The sequence below is a fragment of the Vanacampus margaritifer genome, chromosome 6 (assembly GCF_051991255.1).
Source record: "Vanacampus margaritifer isolate UIUO_Vmar chromosome 6, RoL_Vmar_1.0, whole genome shotgun sequence".
In the NCBI taxonomy this organism is placed as follows: domain Eukaryota; kingdom Metazoa; phylum Chordata; class Actinopteri; order Syngnathiformes; family Syngnathidae; genus Vanacampus; species Vanacampus margaritifer.
The window spans coordinates 16,315,017-16,327,427 of record NC_135437.1 but is presented as its reverse complement, the minus strand read 5'-3'; the positions used below and the strand labels follow the sequence as shown (position 1 = coordinate 16,327,427).

General features: G+C 38.9%; 1 long non-coding RNA gene across 1 annotated transcript in view; it reads right to left on the bottom strand.

Annotated features, from left to right (window-relative positions):
* Window positions 1-298: 298 nt before the first annotated feature.
* LOC144054108 (uncharacterized) overlaps window positions 299-12,411 on the bottom strand; it is a 113,392-nt gene continuing 101,279 nt past the window's right edge. The window contains exon 7 of the long non-coding RNA XR_013294602.1: window positions 299-710. This is a non-coding gene — a long non-coding RNA (uncharacterized LOC144054108). The remainder of the gene's footprint in view (window positions 711-12,411) is intronic.

The following is a 12,411-nucleotide window of genomic DNA, read 5'->3' as shown; positions in this document are numbered from 1 at the left end:
TGCAGTAATCAGAAAAGTTGTTTTGGAAATTTTAGAATAAAAAAAAATGATAATGTGCTTTTTCCATTGTGAGAGTGATAAAAACAATGGATTTATTTTTACTTATCTTGTAACAGTAAACATTTCTCTTGAAGGCAATACTTGTCAATAATTAACAACAGTATTGTCCTCTAAACAATTTACTATGTATACTATACTGGTTACTGTAAATGTAAACTCCACTAGCTCCAAAAGCATTAAATTTCACTGTTGATTACTTAAGAACGATAAATGTTTTGTCGATTGATGCTTTTTTTTTTCCTTTTAATGAGACATTTTGAATAGTTGTACAATCTCAGTATTCTCATCATTATCATCACATGAGATATTTACATAATCTCCTTTAATCTGCATGGCCTTAAATGCTCCCGTTGGTTATTCAGCAAGTGGTCACACATAATCACCGTGCTCAGTAAAGACAAGTTGTTGATGTCAATGCAAAAACCACCACTGACTGTAAGTATGAACATTCCGGCTTCGGAAATGTGAAGCCCCTCGCATGGCGAGAAAGAAGAAAAAAAAAAATCAGCAAGTGTGTGCTTACTGCGCTTGTTGTGTCGTGTCCTTGAGATGATCAACGCAGCACAGAGCACAATTGCTTCAGGCCACTTCCTAATTGGCTAGCGTTCCGTTTCACGTCGCAATCACGGAGTCCGTGGCTCAGCCCAAATCTGTTGACCGCACACACAAGGTTTCGTCATCGGGAATATTGAACACGTTCAACATTGACAAGCAGGTCGGGGAGGAAAAAGCTCTCGTAACACACCGCACGCCAAAGATTATCTTTTATTTTATTTTTATTTATTTTTTATAAAAATAGACGAGTAATACCAAACAAAGTCAGAGGCACAAAAAAGCTTGATAAAAATATTTTTAATTTTTTATTTTTTAGTTAAATTTTTAATTTTTAATTTTTTATAAAAAAATTCTGGAGGATGATCTTTTAGAGCACAGGTGTCAAACTAAAGGCCCGGGGGCTAGATGTGGCCCGCCAAATCATTTGATGTGGCCCACTAAAGCAAATGAAATGTGAATACTTCACATTTTCAGCAAACCTTTACAAAGCTAAACATAATCTGAAAAATACAGTAGCCTAATTGTATACACGAATATTAGTCCTGAGATTAAAATCTCATCTATTTGCTGTTTCTACACTAAGGCCAAAACAATACAAATATTACTTTGGCACCATCTGGCGTTTATCAACAGTTTTTCAACTCAGCTTTTGAGATGTTCCCTTTTTGTTGTGGTTCTTGAATGCACCTTTGGCATCACAAAAAAGTTAATGTTTCTACTCCCACAGGTATGCTACTCATAATAGCCCGTGTAGTACAATTGTAGTATTGCTGCTACAATTTGCCTGTATTCCATATATATTAATATATAATATATAATCATAATAATCATATTTGTTAGTGTATAAATGCTAAAAGGTGCGTTTAATAACTTACTAGTTTGTGTAAAACGAGCGCATATTTGTTTGCCCATGTGCGTCACATCACTTGGTACTAACTAGCGTGTTGTTTGAGCTAGTATGCTAGCTAATACGATTTATGATACTAATGTGAAAGTGGCTTGTATGTTCAGTAATTTAATGACATACAGGGTTTATGCAACATGGGTTCATGACTGTGTACATGCTAGATGCATGGTGTTGGTGTTTTATGATCTTCTCAGTTGTTGGTGCTTTGTCGTCATCTTTTGACAAAAAAAATCGAATTACAACCCCAATTTAGGGGGTAAATTATTCAAGGACTATTCATTTACACCTACGAACAATTTGGAGTCTTTCATAAATTTCACATGCATGTTTTTTGGAATGTGTGAACAAGAAAAGCACAGACAAAATTCAAACCCAAAGTGTTGGGCAGACATGCTAACCTCTATCCCCATTTAAGAGCATTCAAGTGTAGTTTGTGTTGTGAAAAGCGAACCCCAGCGCTGGCTAAATGTTAGCACACAAGCTTAGCATGTAGATGCGCTCGCTCGCCGTTTCAGTGAAGAAACGGCGACGGCTGTAAGCTGCCAGGCAAAAACCTTTATATCTATTTGTTCCACTTGTCTGCTCCTCAATGAGTTTAATCAGCTGAGAAGAAGCCGCGAGGGGGGGTGTTGCCTTACCCGCCCATACATTAGAGCGCACCCTCTCCACTCCCCTTCTCCTCCCCCTTTGCGCCGCACACTCAAAACACACACACAACCCCTGAGCCCCATTCTCTGTGCATCGATGTGAGAGTTGAGGGTCTCCCTCTGAACACCCCCCCCCCCCCCCAATTGCCTCACGGATTATCAAGTACACTTCAATTACTGCCGATCGATACACTCCTGGCTGCAAAAGGGAGCGTGAGGGGGAAATTAGACAGACTTTGGGTATGGCCGTGACTACAAAGCAATGGATTAACACTGATATGCATCTCTTCATTTACATCGGGAATGGGCCCATTCTCCATCAGCGCCGCGCACATTCAAGCGGGCTTTACGGGGGGACTTTGTGAGAGATTGCTTCTTTAAGTGGCGGGCAAGGTGAGGGCAAGCCCGACACACGATGTGTGCGGATTAAAAGTCACCGCTACTGTAACGGTGAAGTCAAAAGAGAATATTTTGTCTTTAGTGTGTGCGGTTCCATTGATCAGGACTCATTGAACGACTAAAGACAATCGTTTCAGATATTTGCAAAAAAAAAACAAAGAGGGAAAAACAAGGGAGTGTTTTCAGCCTTCGAAAAATGCATGTCAGCAGATAAGACAATAGCTGGCGTTTGGTCGGAAATAATGGAGGAGTACTCGTCCCGCTAAAGTGAGAGGAAGGGGAAATGAAAGCAGTACTGTGGAAGAGGATAAAAAAGAAGTAAAAGTGTAGGAAGAGATAAGCAGTGGCTGTATCCCCCCGAGCAGCCTTGTGAAGGTCTGGCCCCTACCTCTGAACCCCCTCCAGGTCATGTGCCCTCGCTCTCCTACCCTTCCTCTCTGCAGAGGCAGTAAAAACACCGCAACACCTGCGTTCCCCTCCTCGCTGCAATGCGCCGCTGACTATATTTTTCAACTGCAGACAACCAAACACCAGAAACAAAAGCCAAATTATATCGGGCCCCACAAAAACATAATAATGTGACCTTTAACCCCTAGGCGTTATTGTGACCATTTTTTGGCTTTTTGTTGGTTCTGACCAAGCCATTTCAAAATAAAATACTGCCCACGGGTTAAACATACCTAATGTGATTAATGTTAACTGTAATGCAAAATTCACATAACCCGATTTTCAAATCAAATACAAACTTATCGTGCAAGGTGTACTCGAGATGATCAATAAAGCACACCACACATAACCATCTCTCCACCACCAATCACAAGTCTCTTCTCCTTCCTCGCTACCACACGCCATCAAGCAAATGACAATCTGTCTGGCAACAACACTGTGCAATATTTTTCTTTTGGTAATCCTGCTCACAGCAATACGTGAATAGTTGAAGGCCTGCATCTTTGCACATTATGTACACAATATTTTTGTTTTATTTTTTGCAAGACTGATACAACTATCAAATTCAAATACACTGTCCTTTTTGTTTATTTTTATTTTTTTACATTGTCTGTGATTTTATATTTTTAGCATGCACATCGTCTACCTACACGATTTATTCATTAAGTAATGAAATTTAAAATTGCTCCTTTTTTTATCTTTAAATTTTTTTTTTACATAAATTGAGAGAGATTAGCGAGTAAGAATTTCATTCCTCAATGCTACAGTTTTTTTTATTCTTGAATCTTGAATTAATTTTTTTCACTTAAATTGTGGTTAATTGTTATTAAATGAATCATTTCAAATTGCCATTGTTTTTATGTTTCTATATTAACAAATTAACACTTACATGACTCTTTAGGACCGGTCGGCGACCAGTCATGGGTGTACCCTGCCTTTTGTCAAAAGTCAGCTGGGATAGGCTCCAGCTCAGGTTCAACCCCAAATAAGGATAAGTGGTGTAGAAAATGAATGGATTGACCCCCAATGATGTAAATGGCAGTTACGACTTTAATAGCGATGGGAGAGTACCGATACCAGCTATTGTTCCGATACCAGGCCTTATTTCAAGGTATCGGTACTCGCAGTGGCGGCGGCTGATACCAGTATCGTCTGCCCTCTTGTGGCCATTTTACAATCACTAAAAATTTGAAATTTGAAGAATAGAAAATTACCATTAATTTAATGAAATTTGAAGGCAAAATGCTACATTGGGATACATATAGAGTATATCCCAATATTTAAAATTAGCCGTCATTGTTCTTGTTTTTAATTTTCTGGTATCGGTCTGGAAAAAAAAGTGGTCTCGAACAGCCCTACTTTTTAAGGTTTCACTATTTGCGTTTACCTTGTTGACCCTGAAGGAAGTTAAAATTCAAATTATGTCTATTTGAAACATTTCTAATAATATACATTTTATGAAAATGAATACATTATTACACAATCCAAAACAAATTGTACATACAGATTGTGTTGGACCTCCGAGCTTCCCTTTTGATCCATTTGAGTCCTAAATATTATCCTTCACTCTGCGCTCTGTTCTTTCTGTTCTGTGATTCCGACAATTTGTTGGGGTCACGCTAACGGCGGCCCGTTTACAAGTCCCGCTGAACCATATCCACTCGTCTCATCTCGGGGTCGGAGTCGCGTTACACATTACAGGGCCGAGTGGGAGTTTAGCTTTGGGTTTAAAACGGGCCCCCTTCTCCAAATAAAGATACCTCTCTAGTGAAATCTCCTCACTCTGCCATGAATTTAGTCCCCCCCCCTCCAATTCGCTCCCACCGCCTGGATCCATCCTTCCAGCTCCCACGGTTCGCCTTGGAAGCGATCCGTCCCCGAGCGCCGAGCCCAGCCACTCGGTGTTCGCCCCGGGCCCCCAGAGGCACCCCTCGCCGGCCCGTTACTCTCGCTTTCTTTTGTCAGCCAAATGGATCCCAATTAAATCAACTGTTGTGCAATTAGAATTTGGAAGAATCCATCTTGTTCAGTGGTCTAAATCCCACCGCTTGACTTCTTTCTCTCATGTAGCTCCTTTCCTGGAATCGGTTACAGAGAAAATGAGATGAGCTATTTCCTGCAATGGGATACTCCTGGGTGTCTTTGTAGTTGATTTTTTTGGGGGGGGGGGGGGGGGGGGTAGCTCGCTGTTTGCTCAATATGTTAATAGCACATTTACTCCACTGTTTGTAGGACGGTACACGGGGGATGTTATTACGCTGAAAGTTGGGTTAAGAGTGGTCATCCTGAGAAATTATGTATTGAGGGCTTGTTACAGAAGAAAAGTCTCACAAGTACACGCAAGTATTAAAAGAAGCCAACAGCTGTACAAGAAAAAGACAATTACATAAAACCACTAACCCTTTGAAGACATAATGGGGAGGGAAGACGAACAGCGACAATGTATGCCACTGGTTTTATATTGCAGGAAATAAATGTGAATTTGTGTGTAGCTCATGTGTTTGGCTACATGCTAGTTACATTAGCGCCTATTGCCAAAAATGTATTTTTGTATGTAACTGTTGGAGAATGAATTGTATTGCTCAAAGTGGAAAAAGTGTAGTTCAGCCCTTAACACATTCAAACCCAAAACCTTTTTAATACTTTGTCCTGAACTCCCCAAAACGTATTTATGCTTCTTCTTTTTTTTTATGTTGTTTTTTATGCTAGAGCATACAGAAGGCTTTGGTACAGCTTCTGACCTGAAGAGGTCGCTTAAAGCAATGGTAGTTATTTCCAAAAACGGCCAGCAGGTGGCAGCAGAGTATAAGAGGTCAGCCAGGGCCATGTTGAAAAAAAAGCTCTTCCCCCCATTGCTTTCACCAGGTTTGTGAATAATGATGAAACTTAGCTATATTCTAATGCTAATCGCTGCAAAACGGAAACAGATACAAATATACTGACAGAAGAGACTCTAATCTTTCTTTTGGTAAATTCCATGTTTTTATAGCAATAGAACAGAATATTCTGTGGACCTTGCAAAATCAGTCAAAATCCAGTTAAACAGCCGGGAGCGAAGGGGGTTGCTTCAGTGAAAATGGCTGGGAGTGAATGAGTAAAATGAGCCAAGTCTAACATTTTCTGAAAAATCTTTCCTTACCGGGGATGTTGGCATCACTGAATCCGATGAGATGTCACATTTTATGGCTATTCAACAACCAAAGTTGTTGCTTGTCTTTTGTGAAAAATTACAACTAAACTTGGCACTGCACTGTACCCATTTTTTTTTTAAGTTTTATGGTTTTATTTATGAGTTTAGTGGTTCCTCGGTTTAGAACTGAGTTCCCATTCTTTTGTCGCATGACAACATATTCTTACGTTTGTAACCTCAAAATTTCATATTTACAGTATCAATATTCGTATTTAAAACAATTCCAAACCATGCCTAAATAGTGAGTACAGTGAAAACTAAGTTTACCTTCTTACATATTCTTACGCCGCTATGCGATACGCAAACTAAATCGTAACTCCCTGCAATATTTGCACACGAGGGCAATATTAGTTCAGCTTTAGGTCACACGAGTCCAAGGAAAACAAATTGGAACAACTTCACCACACAAAACATTACAAACATATCAATACCTCAAAACAAGCTATCAATCGGGTCGTTTGCCTTTGCCGACCGTGTCACAGTGTGGTGAAAAATGTGAGGAAATGGCCTTTCCTCCTCTGCTCCAGAAGCAGCCACTCATGCGTCGCCCTCTCACGGAGGCCACGATTTGATTAATACAAGGAGGGGCATATTTTAATCTGCGCACACACGGACCGAGCACCAATGGCTTGGACCCGAGCCACATCATTATTGCCTAATAGCCGTGTTCAGAAAGTATGCCCCATTGTGTTTCGTATGAGTGGGGCCACACCCCCCTCGCCCCTCTTGCCTCTCGAAATCACATCCAGCTAAACAAACCAGCAGGCCTGCTTCCTGTGGAGCGGCCATTCAAGTCGCAGGCGCTAGTTAAGACCTCTGCGGCCCGCCGCTAGCCACATGCGGCCACCGTACTGGCCCAAAAGCGTTTGGCTTCAAACGTCCTCCATGCCTTTGTTTACATCAGCCAGTTGTTATCTTTAGAATAAATGCGGGCAATCAGCCCCCTGATGTGATGCAGTAATAGACATGGCAATCACGGCAATTGCAATGCAAAGACAATAAAGTTACTAAATGAGCCAAAGTGTGCTCTCCCTGATTTTCCAGTGATTTATGAACATATAATCACCCCGATTATTTGCCGCCCTTGCATAAAAGTCATGGTAAAAAAAAAAAAAAAGTCAGACTACTTCAAGAATTTCTTAAAAGCGATCTGCTGTTAATGAGAATAATTTTCAGTACAAAAAGAGGTTGAATGTTGCCAATATGTATTATGTAAATAATCCAGGCTGGACACTCCTAGTTTTAGATGTTTGATGGCCCCCCACTTTTACTTTGTTATGCTTATCTGCATTAAGAATGGAGGCTCATTGTGTGGAAACAATGGGCGCCTTTTTATGTCCATCATTGTGCAACGGCGGCAATTGACACACAAACTCTTTCAAAGTGTGTGCGCACTGTTTGAGTAAAGTATGGCAATATATATATATATATATATATATATATATATGTATATATATATATATATATATATATATATATATATATATATATATATATATATATACATACATAAATGAATAAATAAGAATTGAGTCTCCTTATCCTGTGAGTTGGTATGAAAGCAGACAAAATGACTGTTTGTTCCATTTTTCAAAGATTGCCACGTTCTTAATTCAAAGACAAGTGCAGGTCTCAGCAGGGCTTCAATGCATTTGACTCATCAATTGTTTGCTCAGGCGATGAGGTCAGGAAGCGGGTTATGGATGTTGGGTGGTTCGAGGAGTTGATTCATAAACAAAATTAATCCTTTCAGCTTAAAATATTGCAGAATATCATAAATAATGCTAATAACGCTTGAGAGGCCTGCCTCTAGTTTGTCTCCCCTCCCACACACACATACATACACAAACCACCAGAGCTACGGCAGCCATCTTGCTTTTTAAACCTTTTCCCAGAAGGAAGTGTACACATCTAAATGTAGTAGCCATACCTGGCCAGTGGGGGGCATACAAAACAAATGACCACACTATGGTTAAGATTTCAAAAACAAAGCAAAAGTAACACAAAAAGTACAACTTGCATACTTGCTTATTTTAACTTAACTACTAATCTTCTCTATGAAATCAATAACTTAGTCATTCTAACTCTTTTTAGAGATAATGGCTCCTATAATGACTATTAATAGACTTAAGTCTTTGTAACTGGACTGGAACATTTTGTATTGCAGACTTAAAAAATATATTAAAAACTTGAGTACATTTCAAAGCAAGTTATATGAAAATTGCACGTTTTTTTGTTTCTTCGGCAACATTAAGTTATTGTTCAGGAACTAATATTTCGGAATATTGTAATTTATTTATATTCAAATTAGGAATTTGATACCACTTTTTTCAGACCGATACAATTCCAAGTACTCAACTCTTGATTAGTCACCGATACCAAGTAACGATAACAAGTACATATATTAAAAAAATACCCCCCAAAACAATAACAAGTACATATATTAAAAAAAATACCCTCCCAAAACAATAACAAATATAGCATTTTTCTTTTCCTTGAATTTGCACAAAATTAATGGCAAATCCCTATTCTTCTCATTTCTATCGTAAAACAGCCACAAAAGGGGGCCGATACTGGTATCGGGCACTGTTATCAGTGTCTTTGAAATAAGGCCAGGTATCGGTACTCACCCAACCTTAATTCGTAGATGACGAAAACCTCATAAATACAAACTGAATGCAATGAATACTTTGTTGTCACGCTTTTCCTTTTCATTAAGCAACATTTTTCATGGATTTATTATTTGTGGTCTATTTCCATTCAATATCTAGCACAATTATGACTTTACTGATAGATTAGGCTCTTAATGATTATATACTATACACGACTTGAGCTACACAGTTGTGTTGCTGTGACCTGTCCTGGATTGGTCTCTTCCTATCTATCTGCACTCTAGCACACTTGAAATCAATTAAGACCACATGGGCTAGTGTGAGCAATCTGCCCGCCCACACAATATAAGAGTAGAAACCATTTTGGACAGATTAGACCTTCTTCCGCATCCAGCAGAAAAGGCTCCACAGCTGTGTACTCGATCTTTCTAGCATTCAGTAAATAGTTCAGCTGAGAATATGCAGTCTCCCAGATGTTATTATTAGAATAGCGAGCATTAAAGATAAAAGAACCAGTGAAAATTCCCATCAAAACTTTACACTACTGGGTTAGCATAGGTTAATGATAGCAACTCCACCTAATGTTCAAAATCGGGTTTTGTTTGTGTTGTAAAGGTGGAAATCTGTCCTAAACCAAGGACCACCTGCAGTGGTCAGCATAGAGATAAAATGGACATTGGTACAAAATTATATAATAAAAAATAATTAGGAATGGGAGAGTACCAATACCAGGTATGTACATCAGGGGAAATTGTGATATTGGAATATATAGGTCATTAAAAAAAATAATAATAATCTGCATCAAAAGTATTATCGGTATCAGATACTGGTATCGGTCTGAAAAAAAAGTGTTATCGAAGATCAGTACGAATAATACAAACTGGCTTCTGTAAAAATGAGTTTGACTAAATCCAATTTGGTACAACTCTACACTGCTTGAACCTTTTGCAGCACTTTTTAACTCTCGACCTCAGCGCTCCGGTCGGGAAAGCGAGGCAGCTCTTAATTAACGTCAAGCCAGAGCACTTGTTGTTCCAGCTGCGCATGCAGGCAGGTTAGCCGGTGTGTAATCACCAGTACATTAAAGAGAAAAAACATTCTAAGTAGTTTGATTTGTATCACACAACATGGAATTGGGATGCGTAATTTCTAGCATATGGAGAACATTTTCAAAGCATTAAACACGGGAGTTGCATTAGAACAGCATCCTGTTTGAGTATTTAGTCTCACTTACTGTAAGAAAATAAAAAATAGCCTTTTTTTTTGGTACCAGACTAATTCCAGGAGAAGAAGAATGAAAAAAAGGGAAAAACAATTAAAAGTCCCCCCTTTTCCTTCCCATCCAGACATTCCCACACATTTTTTTTTTCTTGGCAGAGCTCTGCTGATGATCTCCAGAGGCTTTGCTTCACGAGGAACTTGTCAGGAAAAGATCCACATTTCCCAGGGACGAGTGTGGGTGAAAGTGAGAAGGAAACGGAGCACAAGTTTGAGTGAAAGCCAACAAAGTGAGAATTAAAAGGAATAGAGGAGTTCATGTATTGACAGGGCGGGTTAAGAATGTGAAGGCTGGGCTCAGGCTGCGGGGGGATTTGGGATATCCACAAAGAGAGCGCGGCAACTGCTAAAAAGTGAATAGGGAAAAATGGCAGCTATCCGTCAGTGACTTTTGCGAGCGGCGCAGAAACATAAAGCTCCTTTAATATGACTTTTGTTCTTCAGAATGTGACCCGGGCAACACAAGTGCATCGCTAATCAGTTTAACCCGGTTACAGCGCTTCAACTCTGCACTTTCACATGATGCGCGGCTGACAGAAGTGCCAGGCCCACTCCAGAGTTAAGCGCGGCCCCGGTGCCCGGGGCAGGGGCAAAAGCCCCGACCTCCGAGGCGCGCTGACCCGGCGGGGGGACGCGTCTCGTGGCATTTTGACATCAGGTTCAGTGCACAATGGAAATCTCTCCGACGGCATCTTAGAGACTCCTCAACCTGCCGCTATTATGATATTATCCTCATTCAAATGAGGGCTCATTGCTTTTGTTTTTTGATTTGTCTCCAGTGACATTTTGTTGACGGATTGGGTCAGCTGGATGAGGAGTGGGTCACAAGCTGACAGAAATGTCAAAAATGGTTTCCTTGGCTATTCAAACACAATCACCAGTGTTTGCTTTGGCTGAGACTGACAAGTCTAGTAGACGTCAAATATAGGAGGCTTGTTTGTTTTTTTGACTGATATTTTGGCAGATAGTTGTCATGAACTACAAATGCATATATAGAGAATTTATCTTATGTCCACCTTGATGAGGTTGTTGTGCACAAACTGTTAAAATGAATCAAAAATGAAAACAAAACAAAAAAAATGTCACCACTTTTTTTCCAGACTGATACCAGTTCATAATCATAGATACTGATACCAAGTACCGATACCACTAGTACTTTTGATTCATAACATCCCCCCCCCCCCCAAAAAAGAATAAAAACAACAGATAATTTTAAACAAAGACCTATATATCCCACTATAGCATTTTCCTTTAATCTGCTTGAAATTAATAGCAATTTTCTCTTTTTCTCTTCTTCTAATCCTGATCATACACACAAGTGGGTCACGAGTACCGATACTTTGAAATAATGCCAGGTATCAGATACCTCCATCCTATTCCATCACTATTTCAGGGTCATTTTGATTGACCTTATTTGCATTATATTATCAATGCCATTGCTAAAACGAGTGTTTAATTTTAGTCATAGATTAAAAAACAAACAAACTTTGTGACAAATTTTGAGCATCACAGCACAAAAAAACAGAAGAGCAGGAAATGGAAGATAAATGAGGATCACCCCCATCACACACAAAAAAAACTTACACAAACTTACGTACTAAGTAAAGACCTAGATATGAAATACCATCATTTTGATTGATTGATTGATTTTTTTTTTTTTACCACTACTATAACATCAGAGATAACTGATAATATATATATATTTTTTCTAATTTAAAAAAATAAAATAAAATAAAAAATAAGAGAGAGCAATGATGATGACATGTCAAATGGGTAAAATTACCGAATGAACAATAAGAAAAAAATCCAGAAAAAAAAAAAGGAGGGATAACTGTTCTACTGTGGGTCAAATAGACCCACTGACTTGGAATCAGGATGCAAATGACCATTTTCATTGCATACGATTATATTTTGGTTTCATGTAAAAAAGAAAAAAAAACGTTTTTTCTACATGTCTCAGTTTAGAGACCTAGTTAGACAATGAAAACATGTTCATTTTAATGGAAAATATAAATGCAATATTTTGACGTTATAATAACGTTAATAATTTATATTGTGCCAAAGACGCTTATATCATGCTGGGTCGGACACATATTTGGAGACTTTGTCTTTAGTTTTCCCTATAAACATCGTTAAACTGTTTACAGGTTACCAGTACATCTTAAAAGTCATTTTTTACAATACATGTGCATGCAGAACATACAGTGACCATGAAGTTTTATGGTGCAATGTTTATACTGTAAAACAGTTTTATTGCTCCTGAAACAAAACATCATGCTTGTAATTGGACAGTGACGCTATGCTCGCATTTTCAAT